The sequence below is a fragment of the Erigeron canadensis genome, chromosome 5, assembly GCF_010389155.1.
Source record: "Erigeron canadensis isolate Cc75 chromosome 5, C_canadensis_v1, whole genome shotgun sequence".
Classification (NCBI taxonomy): Eukaryota; Viridiplantae; Streptophyta; class Magnoliopsida; order Asterales; family Asteraceae; genus Erigeron; species Erigeron canadensis.
In genome coordinates this window covers 29,288,562-29,304,944 of record NC_057765.1, presented here as the reverse complement: position 1 = coordinate 29,304,944, position 16,383 = coordinate 29,288,562, and the positions used below count along the sequence as shown (strand labels likewise).

General features: G+C 34.1%; 1 pseudogene; it reads left to right on the top strand.

The window, feature by feature from the left end:
• The first annotated feature begins 248 nt into the window (after window positions 1–248).
• LOC122601522 lies at window positions 249–6,752 on the top strand (annotated as a pseudogene).
• Window positions 6,753–16,383: the final 9,631 nt, after the last annotated feature.

Genomic DNA, 16,383 nt, shown 5'->3' with positions numbered 1-16,383 from the left:
ACTAGTTGGCAGTGCAACGTAACTTCTGATCTGTTACGAGACATGTCGGACCGTTTGGACCCAGTTTTGACCCTGTCCTTTTTAGCCCCTAAATGATAACTCTTGTATTTGGTTGCTTTAAACTTATCCACAATGCTAGCATTTACTAATAAAAGTTATGGAATCAAATTCTTTATGATGCCTGTCGAAAACTTCTATCCCAGCCAGGAATCAGTTTGTCATCAGAATCCCTGCAACAAATAAAAGGTATGGAATGGGAATTCATGATTCCATCTTTTGTTAATGGCTCGATGAAAAAAGCAATACCGTCTACCGAAGTGGCAGTAAAAAGAATTTGATTCTCGTTAATGTAGGTGAAGAAGACATCCGTAGGGTTTTCGACATCCGTCTACATGTTAGTTCGCATGCTCCTATCGTATTTTGATCTCAGACAAATGGTGCCCTTCTGGCCGTTGTAGACAATTGGAGGGATGTCGCAAATGCCAAGTTCTCAGATTGGGTTAGGTAATATATGCTAGAAAGTATTTCGTGTCATCCAATCCGTTTAGACCCATATACTGTAGTTTCTTGGCTACACAACCTGCCCGACCCCCTATTTTGTCACCTTGTTAGTAAGATTCATGCATAGTTTATGCATTACTTTCCAGGATGCCAAAAATCTGAAAATATGATTGCTAAGCAGGATAAGGAAACCTTAGGAGAAGTTGAGGCCTCCATCAGCTACTGAGTTATTGCTATCAAGTAATGGAGATCAGATTCTTGAGTGCTGTTTGACAATTTTTTTCATTCTCTGTTATAAGGTATGCTGTTAAATAGGGGAGGCAATGTCAACTCGTTTACTTAAAACTGAATCAGTGTGGATTAGCTTTCATCTCTAACGGAGTAATGGACTTATGGGTTAAATGGGCTAAGAGTCACTAAAATGTTATTCAAATGTTCCCAATCTCTAAACTTGGTTTGCTCAAACAAATTAGATAATACTGTTAAAATAGTACATCGATTTTGTATAATGTTCAAAAAGTAATAAAAAATGTTGGTGAATCAACCCCGCCTTACTTGACCCTCTTTCCAAAGCATTAGCGAAAATACCTGACCCTTCCATCTTACAAGCTCTACTGGTAATGTTTGCAATAATCAACTGTGTTGGTTGATTACTGCTATTTTGTTGTACTTATTGTCATTTCATGCATGCCCTGGTAGTGGAACCCATACAGTATTTTCTGTAAACTAGTTGCAGATTATTGAACTCTTTGAGCACTTAGACTATAGGATTGACATTCCGTAGGATATATTTAATTTAGCATCTATGATGAGGTAGTGCAATGAAATGTACATGCTATAGTGAGCCAACTCCACTGGGCATTATTGAAAGTTTGAAATGCTTCAGATATCACAATAGTATGCTAGCTTTTGTTTGTGTGTAGGATGGGTAACGGGTGAAAGCATGTAATTTTTGGTCAAAATGGGTCATTTCGGGTTGACTTATTGATTTGTAGAACAAGATAATAAAAACTATATTATACAAAAGTACACAAACTTTTCCCTTTTCCTCATCAAACAATTTACAATGTCTCGAATGAGTCAGATCAGCCGGTTGTAGTTATGGGTCGAGTTTGCATGTGTAGTTGTAATTTGTATTCTAGACTTCAGCTACCATAAGTTTGTGTAACTTTGGGCTGAACTATTTTCTTGCTATGTGACATGTTTACAGGATAATATAGAGGAAGACAGGATCTGCAGAGAGGAAACTGTTAATAAGTAAATTTGGCCATTCCCTGGAATTACAGACGGCTCCTATAAGTGATGGTGTTCTTCCAGGAGTAGTACACCAAGTGGTCATTGAGTTAGTTCTTTTCTACTTTTAGTTCCTTTTACTTGAAAAAGTTTTTTTATTTTCCCTATATATATGGTACATAATATTCAATGTTTTTTAGCATCATACTAAATTGATCCATGGTAATGAGGTATATCTCTCAAACTATTTCACTCAAGTCTATCTAATCATCTATGACCCTTATAGTTTTGTTTATTCAGATGTTCGTAAGCATTTTTTATAACCCTGTTGTCATTTAGTGGACTGACCAGAATTATTTATCTATTAACTTGCGGAGATAATATGAATATGATTTCTTGTTGTGCAGGGTTTGTTTGGAAATTGGAATCCTGGTACCAGAAGTTTGGAAATTGGAATCCTGGTACCAGAAGTTGCTCCATCATGGTCAGAGCGTCGCTTGTGGGAAGAAGCAATTGTTACAAGTATGCCTTTTCTTTAGAGGCAGTAATTTGGACCCATTTACTTTCACGAGTTTTTACAAGCATTTGTTATGGTTTATCTCTAGCGCGTAGATTTAAAATGAAATAACTTTCACAGAAATGGGTCAAATGGAATGTCATCTAAAATGTATTCCAAAGTATTATATCTTATAATTACTTTGTTATAGAATCAAGTATTTTTTTGGTTTATTATAGTTGATGCACTAGTTTTATGGGGCAAGAAGTGATTCTGGTCAACTAGGCATGTTTAGACCTGACAAAATATCAAACATTTTGGCATGTTAGCCAAACTGCCCATCTGGCACATCTGCTCATGAAATTTTATTCTCATGAATGTAAGCAGGGACATGACTCATAAAGAAATTTATACCTTTTTTTGTAGATGGGTTGAGGCTTTTGCAGCATGTGAAAACAATTCGAGCTCCAAGTTCATGGAACTCATTGGGTTCTAAAACATGGAAGGAGGTAACGTGGGTAGAGAAACAGTTTGAGGTGTATAAATTTCTGATTGTTAATATAGACTTCTTTTACAAACCATTTAGATTTTCCTGCTAATGAAAAAGTTGTTTCTTACACCAGGAGGGCCCTGGAAGCGTAACCACAATAGTTCAGGTAAAATCTGGATTAATTATTCTTAAAAGTGTATGAATTGTCAGTATTGAACGAAATTATAGTACAGTATCATGAAATGGGTTGTGATCATTTGAAAACTAAAATTTTCTTGAAAACTAGAAAACTGGCCAAAACACAATGTGATTTGAATCTAACACAATGTGTCGTCACATTGTGTTAAATTCATATCATAGTGTGTTCGAACAATTTTCTGAGTTTCACGCGCTGTCAAAAACACGTTGTGATTTAAAACTTAACACAATGTGCTTTTAGATTACACAATAAAAACACATTGTGTTAAATTCAGATCACAGTGTGTTTTGGCCAGTTTTTTAGTTTTCACATAAATTTTAGTTCTAAAATGAACATTTCACATCTTGAAATATATGAATCTTTAGATTTTAGAATGAATCTATATATTACTAATTTAAAATCCAAGTGTATTATGTGCTTTTTAAACTTTTCTTGATCAAATAAAGGTGGTTATGGTATCCTTATTTGTTTGGTTTAAATATATCTGCAATGCTAACATTTACGAAATCTGTTACGAGACATGTCGGACCGTTTAGACCCAGTTTAGATCCTGTCCTGTTTAGCCCCAAAACGATAAGTCTTATATTTGGTTGCTTTAAACTTATCGGCAATGCTAGCATTTACTAATGTCAAATTGTCAAGTTTGGAGCGGTAGCCTAATTCTGACCCGTTACGAGACATGCCTCAGATTGTTTGGATGCGTTTTTGACCTTATCCAGTTTAGTGCCTAAACAATAATTAGTTAAATTGTTTGGTTTAAAAGTATCCGCAATGCTAGTATTTTCAGCTGGTAATGGTTCTAGAGTTTGGAAAAGTGAGATAACCTAACTCATTTTTATATTGGCCCCTTATTTTTGGTCTCAACTAGTTTGGTCAATGGGTTAAGTGATATTGTGGGTTGTGAAGGTTGACCTAGCCAAACCTGGTAGCATATGTTGATGCGGTATTGGTTTTAGTTTAGGCCAGTCCTGGTTTGTGGTTCTAGTTGGCTATTGAGAAATCTGAAATAACATGACCCTTCTTAAACAAGTTAGCAATTTAGCATGTGCTGTTGACTTATGTATGACCTAACCTGTTTAGTCAACTGTTGGGAAAGACAGCCTAACTTCTAACCGTTACGAGACATGTTGGACCTTTTGGACTCGTTTTTGACCTTATGCAGTTTAGTCGCTAAACGATAGGTCATTTATTTTTCTGGTTTAAAAGTATCTAGCTTTTACTAATGGCAAGTCAGGAGAGGCAGCCTAACTTTTGTCCTATTACGAGACGTGTCTGACCGTTTGGACTTGTTTTTGACCCTTTTCAGTTAAGTCCCAAAGTGATAAGTTGTTTATTTATTTGGTTTAAAAGCATCTGCAATGTTAGTATCTACTAATGGTAAGTTGAGGGAGGCAGCCTAACCTAAGCAGTTACTTGACATGTCGAACTGTTTCAACCTGTTTTTGACCCTACCTAGTTTAATCCTGAAATGTAAGTCGTATATTTAGTTGGTTTAAAAGTATCCGCAATGCAACATTTACTAAAGGGAAGTTGGGAAAGGCAGCCTAACTTCTGACCCATTATGAGACATGTCTCAGGTAGTCTGGACTTGTTTTTGACCGTATCCAGTTTAGTCAATAAGTCGTTTATTTGTTTGGTTTACAAGTACCCGCAGATAAAGTATTATATAAGATCTTTACATCAAGCTTTCATATATATCTTTAGATATAAAATTTTGGACCGGTTTTTCCAGTCCAGTTGAACTTCCTCCTTAGACCTTAGACCTGTTCAATGTCCGATCCGGTTCTAAAAACATTGTTGCGAAGTACTCTACAGTTTTCTTAGAAACTTAACCCGATGGAAGAAGCAGTCTTGTTTGTGTACATTATTGTAAGAAGTCCAAATGCCCTAATCATATGGTATGCCTATAAGTAGTTGAGTTGCTTTGTTTCCTTATTCCTAATAGTTTATGAGGTCTGATTCTCGATGTCTTTGTGCAACGGAACGGAACCCTTTAGCCCTGCTTTTGGTGAGCCATCTGTTTGTGGATTCCCATTTTCTTCTTTTAATTTTTTTATCTCTCCCTTTTTAGCAGTCCATATATGCTTTGATGTAAAATAATCGATCCTTTTTCATTGATGGTGTTCACATGTGAGCTGGTTATCACGCTGATGAACTATTTGTTAATTTTCAATCAAGAGTGTGTGTATATGTTTTCTATATATGTTGTATTTGCATTAGACCCTTTCGTCAGTATGCTGTCCAATTTAGTCTATGGACCCCTTAAGTCAGTATGCTTTTTGATGGAATTTAATCAATTTATGGACCCTTTCCATTGGTAAGCTTTCATTTGTAACTTTCAGTCCGTATGCTTTCCAAAGTATGTACTTTTTCTAGTTGGATGCTCTTCCTGTTGGTATGCTTTTCGATGCAACTATGGGTCTTTATGGGCGTATGCTTTCCGATGTAACTATTGACCCTTTCTGTCGGTATGCTTCTCGATGTAAGTACTGTATATACCCTCCTGTCCGTATACTTTATGATACAACTTTGAACAGTGAACTCTTCCTGTCGGTATGCTTTACAATGTAACTATGGACCCTTCCTGTCGGTGTGTTTCTCCATGTAACTGTGGACGTTGGTATGCTCTACGATATGTTATGGTCCCTTCCATGCCGGTATACTTTACGATGTAAATATAGAACCTTCATGTGAGTATGCTTCTACATGTAACAATGGACTTTTCCTGTTTGTATGCTTTACGATGTACTATGAACCCTTCCATGTCGGTATCCTTTACGATGTTACTACAGACCTTTCCTGTTTGTATGCTTTACGATGTACTATGGACCATTCCTTGTCGGTATCGTTTATGGACATTTCCTGTCGGTATGCTTCTCAATGTAATTTTGGACCCTTCCGGTCGGTATGCTTTACGATGCAACTATGGACCCTTATTGGCAGTATGCTTTTTGAAAAGGTGCCAATGATGTAGCATATACTTCATGATACTACGAAAGTAATAAGATAATGTCTTTCAGAAAAATTGAGTCGCCGTAATTAAGACTTCCATATTAGTTGATTAGCTTCCTAGATAATCTCTCTATTTATACATAAAATTTTTTTTTAATAAAAAGTTGGTTTGCAAAATTCTGTATGGTTTGGCCGCACAATGCAATGTATGATTTTCTTTTGTGATGCTTATGAATTACACAAAGACAGGTTATTAGAAACTTAACATGATCGAAGTAGTCTTATATGTGTACATTATATAAAAATCCTTAAAGCCCTAATCATATGGTCTCGATGAGCATAATTCACTTTTTAAAAGCCCTTTTTCTATAGTCAAGTGCTTTTGGTTCCTTATCTGTGATAGTTTATGGGGTCTAATATTTGATGTTCTAAGGCAACTGAACCAAACCCTTTAGCCTTGCTTTTGGCCACTCATCTGATTGTGGATTGCTATCACTGAAGCTGGTTTCTTTTGGTTCAGTTGGTACTTAGTGGTTAAAGGGCCAAATCCTTACTGGTAACAGGGCCTAGGAAAGTTCACAAGTGGTCTTCAGAGTGGAGTTCATGTTGTCAACATTGATCAGGTTGAAGATATAGCTGGTACGTGATTGGCGACCCATTATCTTCACTACCATGTTGATATGACAGAACTAAAGTTGAAATATAAACATATTGAAGTTCTTACCCTCTTACAAGATTCTTCCCCTAGAAGTTGGATGTTAACTGTTAAAAGCTAGAAGTGTGTGCCTTTTGTGTTACTGGAAAATTTGTATCATAAATGTTCAATAAATTTTTGGCTAGCAAAAGGCTTATATTGAATATAGAATTTTAATTTTGTTTTATTGATGGGTGGATTGATAATCCTTTTCATTTTTATTTTGTTGGTCATATGGGCAAGATGCTTGGGCAGACTTTTGCACTAAAGGCAAAGTTGTCATTAAGGTTGGCTTGTTTGTTGGAATTCTGTACATCCTATAATATTATATACATTAGACAAATACATAATGGCTCGCTGTTGCTGAAATCACCGACCAATCACCACGAGTCGGGCCACGAGTCCCATATAATGGTGTGGACTCGTAAACTGTTGCATGAGTCCTCCACGAGTCTCGTTTGATCATTGCGATCGGTCTTATACATTAGTTGAATGGTGCACCAAAGAATTTTCGAAAATAAGGCCCTAAATGTCAACAAGACCTTGTTTATATTGGTTAAATATAAACAAACTAATATTTATGAAAACAATATAAAAAACTCACCATAAATCATTGATAGACAAATGAATGAACGAAGAATATGTTCATATTCTTTCATTTAATTACTTTTCATGAATCAAGCAAAGTTAATGTAGTAAAAGTAAATTTCTATACTTTTAGTTCCCGTTCTTGAACCGAAAAACTGTGACCCGAACTCAGAGACAATAAGTAAGTTATTTCCACTAAATAGGAATGTGCAATTGAACCGAAATACTGTGACCCGTTTTTGACCCGACTGAACTCGACCCGCCCGAGAGGGTAAGGAGACAGGTCACGGTTTTCATTTTGGTGCACTTCAAGGTTTCAGGCCGGGTCGGGGTTTTTGACACGTGAATGATCAGAAGTCCTGAGAACCGAACTAAAACCCGCCTAAACCGACCTTCCCAAGAGGGTAAAGGGGTGCATCTTCGGGTCACAGGTTTATACGGGTCGGGCTGGTTTTTGACCCGTACACATCCTTACCACCAAATATGCTTATTGAAAAAAATTTTTAAAAAAAGTTAATTACATAAATCGTCCTTGGTCTCATAAGTCATATCTTTAGGCTTTTTTGCTTTTATATTTTTAAATATAAAAAACTATACAATTAAAAAATTTAAGACCAAAAAAATAGGCCCGTAAAGTTGGTCAGGTTTGCGCCTTCCTAGGGCTGCCTGTGAAACGGAATTGGTGAATTTTCAAAATCTCCCGGTTCAGCTTAGAAGAAACAGCTCCAACTCAATTAAATTTCACTAAGCAGTTGGAGACTAAAACTATAGACGGTTTAGGTAATAAATCAGAGTAATACAAGTTCATTGGTTCATCTTCATGTGTGTTGCAATAATAATGTATTTGATCTGTTGACAAACTTTGGAAACTAAAATGATGCATTATTTTGTTGGACCAGTTTTAGATCAGACCAGTCTCTTTTGACCTAAACTTCTTGTCTAATAATATATAGAATATATTACAACAATTGTGTTATAAATTTAGATCACAGAGTGTTTTGGTCAGTTTTTTAATTTTTATAAAAAATTTAGTTTTCAAATAAATATTATGTATAAAGATATGCATTTAGTTTTTACTCTGCTGATGGACAATTACATTCGGCAAATAGAAATCACTTGTATCATTCATGCAGAAAATGAAGTATACTACATATAAAAATGGACATTTGCAGTACCTTTTCTATCTTCCCACCTTAATTAGAGGTGTACAAAAAAACCGGGTTGGAACCCGAACCCGAAAACGAAACCGAACCCGAAACTGGTCAACAACCGGGGTTGACCCAAACCGGTTCGAGTTTGACCCAACCCGACGGTTACAAACCGGTTTGGGTTTCGGGTTTTATTTTCGGTTAGAAACCGGGTTGAGTTCGGGTCGGGTTCAGTTTTTGGTCAAAAAAACCGAGTCAAACCCGGTCAATAACTGGTCAAAGTCTGACCCCAAACCGGTTTCAAACCGGGTCGGGTTGGGTCAAACCCGGTTTTGGTTTCGTTGACTGAAAAACCGGTTCGAGTTCGATTTCGGGTCGGGTTGGGTAGAAACCGGTTTTTGTTCACCTCTAACCTTAATACATTTTCTTTGGATATATAACTAGCTAATCAACCCGGGTTTAACCCGGGACGCTTAATTAAAAATTTAAAACCAAAAAATATATAGAAATATGTATTTAATTTGTTGTCAATACATTATAATTTGATACGGAGATAGCAACATACTTGTAAAGATGAACATTAATACATAAAACCGATTAGGGTGATGAAAAATTAAAAAGTAACTATCATAAATCAATAGTAGATATGAAACTAAAGTTAAAGAGTTAGGATATTATCTTTCATATTAATTAAAAATAATTAAGGTTAAAAAAATAATATGAAAAAAAAAGAAATGGCATATTGCCTAATATAAAAAATAGTTTTTAAAATAAAAGAAAATCTATTATGACATCATATATTTTTAAAAATAGTTTAGGAAAAAATAGTGGCATGCCACATAGGCAAATATTTAACGATAACTTGGTAAAATTTTTTTTTTTTTTATTATAAACAAATGTATTGGGCCTGGATACTGGGCTCTCGAAACAGAGAGTATGAGCCTATAGGATTTATATTAGACCATTGCATATCATTGTTTATTAATTCTGAACGTATTAAAGCAAATTGTGGTTTAAGTACTCGTATTATTCTTCTATTAGCTAGGGAAACAACTTCATCAAAAAAAAAAAAAAAGATGACCGGCATTGATGATATACCCGATGAAATTCTTGGCAATATACTTTCCCGACTACCAGTCAAGCCAATGGCAGGATGGTGTAGATGTGTATCAAAACATTGGAATCGATCCTAATTTTATGATGTCAAGATCACCAATGATTTTTCTAAGTAGACGCTCGTCAATAAGTTATATATTAGACGCAGGTACTATGGAATCAGTTACCAATGCAGATGTTTCCATGTTCAAGCTCCCCCGTGGTATTGATAGATTTGTAACCACTGTCAGGGGAATTATCCTGTTGGTGGTTAGCGGTCCCAGTTTTCATGATGAGCTTAACTTGATTATGATCCACATCGTTTTTTTAATTGTACCCACCAGCATGCGTATGGATTTGGTCATGGTGCAACAAACCAAGATGAGTTGAAAATTGTTAGGTTTAGAATTAGATACCATAGTGTTAAGAAAAATTGGACTAATTGCGAAGTATTCAATCTAAAAACACGTACGTTCGTGGAGCCATCCATTACTCAAAATTGATCAAGATGTCCGCTTTAAAGAACTTATAGGTACCTTTCTTAAAGGATATTTGTATTGGATAACGGATTCTATGAAGATCATGGCACTCAATGTTGACACGATGGAAATCTCATACATACTTCTACCTGATAAGTCAGTTTATTTGGGTACGTGCCACGGATGCTTATGGATGATCAGCAACACCGTTATCAATCCTACTCTTAATTATGATTTGTGGGTAATGAATGATGAACACTCATGGTCAAAAGCATGTTCTATGTATATAGAAATAGGTTTAAAACCTGAGAGTTTTATCGTATATCAAATTATTGAAACGAGCATAATACCCGCACGTTTAGGCGGAATTTGGTTTTAGGAGTGACAATTTGTTATAAGGGTAGATACGGTAATTCAATGGTGTAGTGTACGGAGGACCATTTTGAGAACCATATATAGTGAAAGGGGTTTTTTAGAAGAAAAACAAAGTATGCTTAATTTTTTAAGACATACCATAAATAAAACTTCAAAATGCTTTATAAGGGAGTATAGATTACTGAGGACGGAAGAATTATAATATTTGCAAACATTGATGGCTATGGACATATGATTATCTACGATACATCAAAACACTCGTATAAGTTGCTAAACAATCAATTAGCAAAAAATATATCATATCCGAAAGGGGCGGCATCGAGTACAAGGAGAGTCTCATATCGCCTATGGATAGTTGTCGTGTTTGATATCTCTTCTATTAATCTTGAACAAGTATGAAATTCATCTGTAAGCCTTTTTTTTAGATATGCACATTTGGATGATCTGTTCCATTATAAATCTATGAATTTTTTCCTTGGACTAATAGTTTAATTAGTAAATTGAATATGCATGTTATGTATATTTAGCTTTCTTTACTTCACGAGTAATCTATAACTTGTCTTCATATAAATAGGATAGCAAAATCATGGTGTAATTTCCCTTTCTAAGTTATACAAATGTGTTTTCACGGACCCCCCCCCCCCCCCCCCCCCCCCCCCCCTTTTTTTTTCTCTTTGTAAGCTTTCGAGAAAATTATACATTGTTGAACTATGCTGAAGTATTAGGATCAGACCCGATTCAAGTGTCCAGAACGAGCCAGGGAATTGAAATAGGTGCATGGTCTCATAAATCATATATTTAGGCTTTTTTGCTTTTATATTTTTAAATATAAATAACTATTCAATTAAAATTTTCAAGGCCAAAAAAATAGGCCTGTGAAACGTAATTGGTGACTAAAACTATCGGTAATCAAACAGATCGAGTAATACAAGTTCATTGGTTCATCTTCATGTGTGTTGCAATAGTATATGTATTGATCTGTTGACAAACTTTGGAAACTAAAATGATGCATTATACAAAAACTTAGTTCACATATCTTCTATAAGGTATGCAATTTAAGCTTAAACTGAAGTAGCCTTCAAGCTAATAGTGATACTAGTGCACTGTGCACGGAAGAGTATAGATCTATCTTAGTTTTTACTCTGCTGATGAACAATTACATTCGGCAAATAGAAATCACTTGTATCATTCATGAAAGCAATGAAGTATACTGCATATAAAATGGACATGGCCGTCTTATTTTGGCTAGTCTGGTAACTCTAATCTTGAACTCCAGTTGATTATGACCCGCATCATTTTTTCATAAAGTAACCGTGAAAGTACAAGTTTGCAACCTGAAGATATGGAACATGAACATTATATCTTGCTGATTCAAAAACTTGGCTTGCAGCCAAACTTAAGTTGGGAAAGACTAGACCACAGAGGACCACATCCAGGCCCATTACAGGGCTTGGGTGTTGATGGAATTTGCCCATGTCTAACTGCATGCTCAGTTTCTCACACAGGGTAGGTAGTGATTAGTTTGATCAGGCAAGTACCTTTCACTGTCTTACAATACATGGCCTATAACTTGGTTTGTGCTCTGGATGGTACTTAAAAGTAGATGTTCCACTTAAAAGACGTTTAAATCTCTGTATTGTAAAGCAGTTCCATTGCCTCTTATTCAGATAATCTGAATTGAATTGTTCATAACCATGCTTTGCTTAGTAAGTTATTATAAAAAAACAGATAACTTCGCAGCGCACTATTATAAGCCAACTTTACATGACTAGTTGTGACAGATCAACAATGGTACCTGTTATTTAGACATGTAATTATCTTAAATAATAGAGAATTTTATTGTATTCGAATTCAAAACATAATCTAAAAAGTGACCTCTATTTAGTTAAATGAACCGCTTAGTCTTCCAGCCATTCAGCCAACGGTCCACAGGTTCCCACCAGAGCGAACAAGCACAAGGTCGCTCTTCAGTATAGGTTACATTATTAGCTTTCATGATAACACACATATAGCATGGTAGTAAAAGTATAAACAAATAGTTTATAAAAGGAAGTAAACTCTATACTAAGTTTGTGCTCCTGGGCCCTGGCAAATCACAATATCATGGGTTGTTGGTGCATATATACATGTCACCCAGTATTGTTCTAACCTTCAAAATTACAGCTTTAGATTGACCATTGGTGTCCCTCACCCTTAATTTATATATGAAAACACTTAGATTGACCACTCTTTTCTTTTATTCCTTAATTTAAATATTTCTACCTAACATATCTATAATACCCTTTAAGACCTTAATGAAATAATTTACAACATTCATCCTTTAAGCATTAAAATAAATACATTACCCATTTACATTAATTACCTTTACGTTAATAACCACATCGCTACCGCCATCATCACCCGCTAAGCCACCAACACTCATCATCACCACCACACTATCGCATCACACTAGCACATATCTAGTATACATACAACAATGGTGTGGGCTCGCTCGTTGCCGAAACCACATACCGATCTACACGAGTCGGACACAAGTCCCACATAATGGTGTGGGCTCGTAGAGTATTGCATGAGTCCCCCACGAGTCTCGTTTATTGGTCTATACATTAGTTGAATGGTGCACCAAAGAATTCTCAAAAGACACAATCACACAAATAGGGCCCTAAATATTTGAATAAATGTCAAGAAGACCTTGCTTATGTTCGTTAGTTTCAAATGTTATATAAAAATAAACTTTTGAATGCAAACAAAATTTTATGAGCAAACTCTAAAAATATTTACCATAAATCATCAATAAACATAAATAAATGAACGAAATATATGTTGAGCAATCTAACCATAAAAAAAGTGAAAAAAATGATCGACGAAATATTATATTTATTAGTACTAAAAATTTGCCGTTCTAAAAAACATTTATTAGTTATGCTTTTATATTGTATGAAATGACAATTTTTACCCTTACTGGTGATGGCCATGTGAAAACTTAATTAACGATTTTATTAAAATGAACCAATGTTGCTAAAACTTTTCAAAATAAGAACCCCTAGTTCTCTATTACGCGAATAGGTATATATAATTAATAATAAAGTATAATTAATAATAAAATATGATATTGTGAATTGATAAGTATAGATAAAAAAATGTCAATAATATTTTAATTAGTATCATGATTCAATAGATGTCAAGTTTAATTAATACTAAAATGAGTTAATTAATATAGAAATAAACAAATTTTCATTGAGCACTATCACATTTACAATCAAAGTTAATATATAAACCAATACTACAAATGTTTTTATAATTTGTATAGAGAAAAAAACATAAGGTTTTCTTTGTTTTATGCTTCAATAAATAATTAGTGAAATTTTAAAAATTATTGTATTAGGTGATAGTTTGAAAATCAAGATAACCAAATTTGTTTAACGAAGATAATTAACAACTGAACATAGATTTGACCTTATCCTTAAGTAAGATAACTACATTAGTCGCTTTTTAATTACAATCTTATCACATAAAGTGCAACATCTATAAAATAATAGTGTTGGGACCGAGATATTTTATTGATTCATCAAGTGTCAGTATACAATAATCCTCTTAAGTTGAGACTAAGCAAACTACAAATTTTATCAAGATATTATTTTATTAAGTATTAATATCTTTCCCTTTACAAAAGTTACATCTTTATATATAATAAAAAAGAATTGTCTTCTTGAACAATTTTTAGAAAAATGTATAATGTGGCATATCTTAAAAAAATTTCAAAAAGTTTTTATTTTGCTTATGATGTCATAATTATTAGTAATACTTTTAAAGATAAATAATGTTGTGTATTTTCAATTATAAAATTGGAAATAACATTCTAAAGGTTGTGATTAAAATTTTAAACTTATCTAACGGTCCTTGTTTCTTTATAAAAGAATTTAGGACTTCGTTATATATATATATTTGTAGATGTAGATGTAGATAGATATAGATACTCGAAAAGGGATCCGTTATATAAATGAACAAACCTAAGTGTGCATTCTCGAGTTTTCTTTTTAAGAAATAAGTAAATAATGGAGAAGAAAATTTATGTTTTTGCATTCTTGAGTTTTTTTGCTAAAAGAAAGGAAAATAATAGAAAGGAAAAAAGAGGGGTTTTGGAGCCAAAATATTTCTCTCCATTTTTGGCCAGATTTGGGAGAATTTGTATGGAAAAGTTTAATCTACCCTTTAAAGATATACATGGGTTTTAATAACTATAAGGGTATAAATGTAAAATTACATATTTTTATCTTTTCTTTTCATTATCTTCTAACTCAAGAATACATTCAAAAAATTTTATTTACTTTCATTTCTTTTAATTTTAAAACTCAAGAATGCATTTTTTTAAGGCTAAGTGCACCGAAATGCAGTTAACTAATCTCGAAAAGTTATTGTGTGTACGAACTCAAGTCGGGCTTTATTTTATGCAACAAACCTGGATAAATGGTTAAAGTGCATGTGGAGCCGGTTGCAATTTTATTTGCTCATTCCTGATCCACGTGGAAAATATAAAATAACTTATTTACAAAGATATCATGGTTCATGTATCATTTCTAGAAAATTCAGTAACCCTTTACAATTTTCTAAATCAATAATCAAAATAATTGAAAATCTCATATACAACCAAACAAAAAACATACGAATCTTCTAGAACAATAAAACTTGGTAGAAAAAGATTTGGGAGCACGGATATACACTTACAAATTTGGAATAAAAAACTCATTTACACTCAAAAGACCAAAAACAAAAATCAAAACTCTTATTTGATATGTTATATCGTTATTGATGTCATGGTAATGAGTTATAGATCTGAAATCAAAAACCTACTTGCAGATCTGAATAACATCTTCGCTTTTCCGGCTACCATGGTTTTTATGGCCATCGTTTTCCGGCAGTAGTGGTGTGACGGTGGCGATAGATGGTCGAGTGTGATTAGGGATGGTGTAAATGCCCTGATGAATATTGGAACCCCATCAAGATCTACAAAATCAAGATTACCTTGGAGAAGTAATGACGAGGAACAAAGATGGTGTAAATGGCCCGATTAACATTGAAACCATGGTGGATTCCTTACTTCTGCCTCTTTTCCAGCCTTTATATTTGCTGTTGCCGATGGAAAGTGACGTAGGTCTTGTAATGCCACAACTATTTCTTGCTTTAGTGCCACGTGTGCTGCTACTAATCGTTGGTTGTCGGATAATAGTGTTTGGAATTCTTGGGTTATTGTTGGACGGTGGGTTTGATGACGTGGGGGTGATGATTGCCGGCGACTGTTGAGGGATTCCAGTGGGAATGTAAACACAGTTTATTGATTTCGTTTTTTGTTTACATCATTCATTTAGGAGGTGAGGTATTTGTAAAGTGAGAATGATGATGATTTAATGGTGATGGTAGTTGGATTGATTGAGTGGGTTTATGGGGAAAAGAAAGAATAGAAAAAAGAAAATGGGAAAGTAACTATGGTTGCTTTTGTAAGTTTTTTAATTAATAAAAAAAAATGACCTGCTACCATTTCAACAAGTCACTTTTTGAATACTTTAGGACTTTTTAGCAGGTTGTTGCATAAAATAAAGTCCGATTTGAGTTCATGCACAAAATAACTTTTCAGGATTAGTTAATTGCTTTCTGGCGCACTTAGTCCTTTTTTTTAATATAACTTTTTATCCTTTATTCTCTTATCCAATCTTTTCCTCTCTTTTCTTTTAATAAAAACTCGACTTGCCATTAACTAAAAGAAAAAAAAAAAAATACTCCTTCCGTCCTATATTAAATGTATAATTTTGACTTGTCAAGTTTTCTGCTTGTAACTTTGACCATAGATATCTTTTTTTTTGTTATTTAATAATTGACGAAAGTTATATTAACAAAAAGTACATTGAAACCTCAATCCATCCAAATATTTTATATGAAATGTTATATGATATAGAAAAGTATTTTCACAATAAAAATTTAAAGCATAAGATTTGACAAGTCAAAATTAAACATTTAATATAAGATTGGACGAAGTATTCATCAAACGCTTTTCATGCTTTCTCTTTTATTTTGGGCCCACTTTTCGGAACTTCGGATCACCACAATTCAATTTCAATCTTCCCAATTACACCTCTCC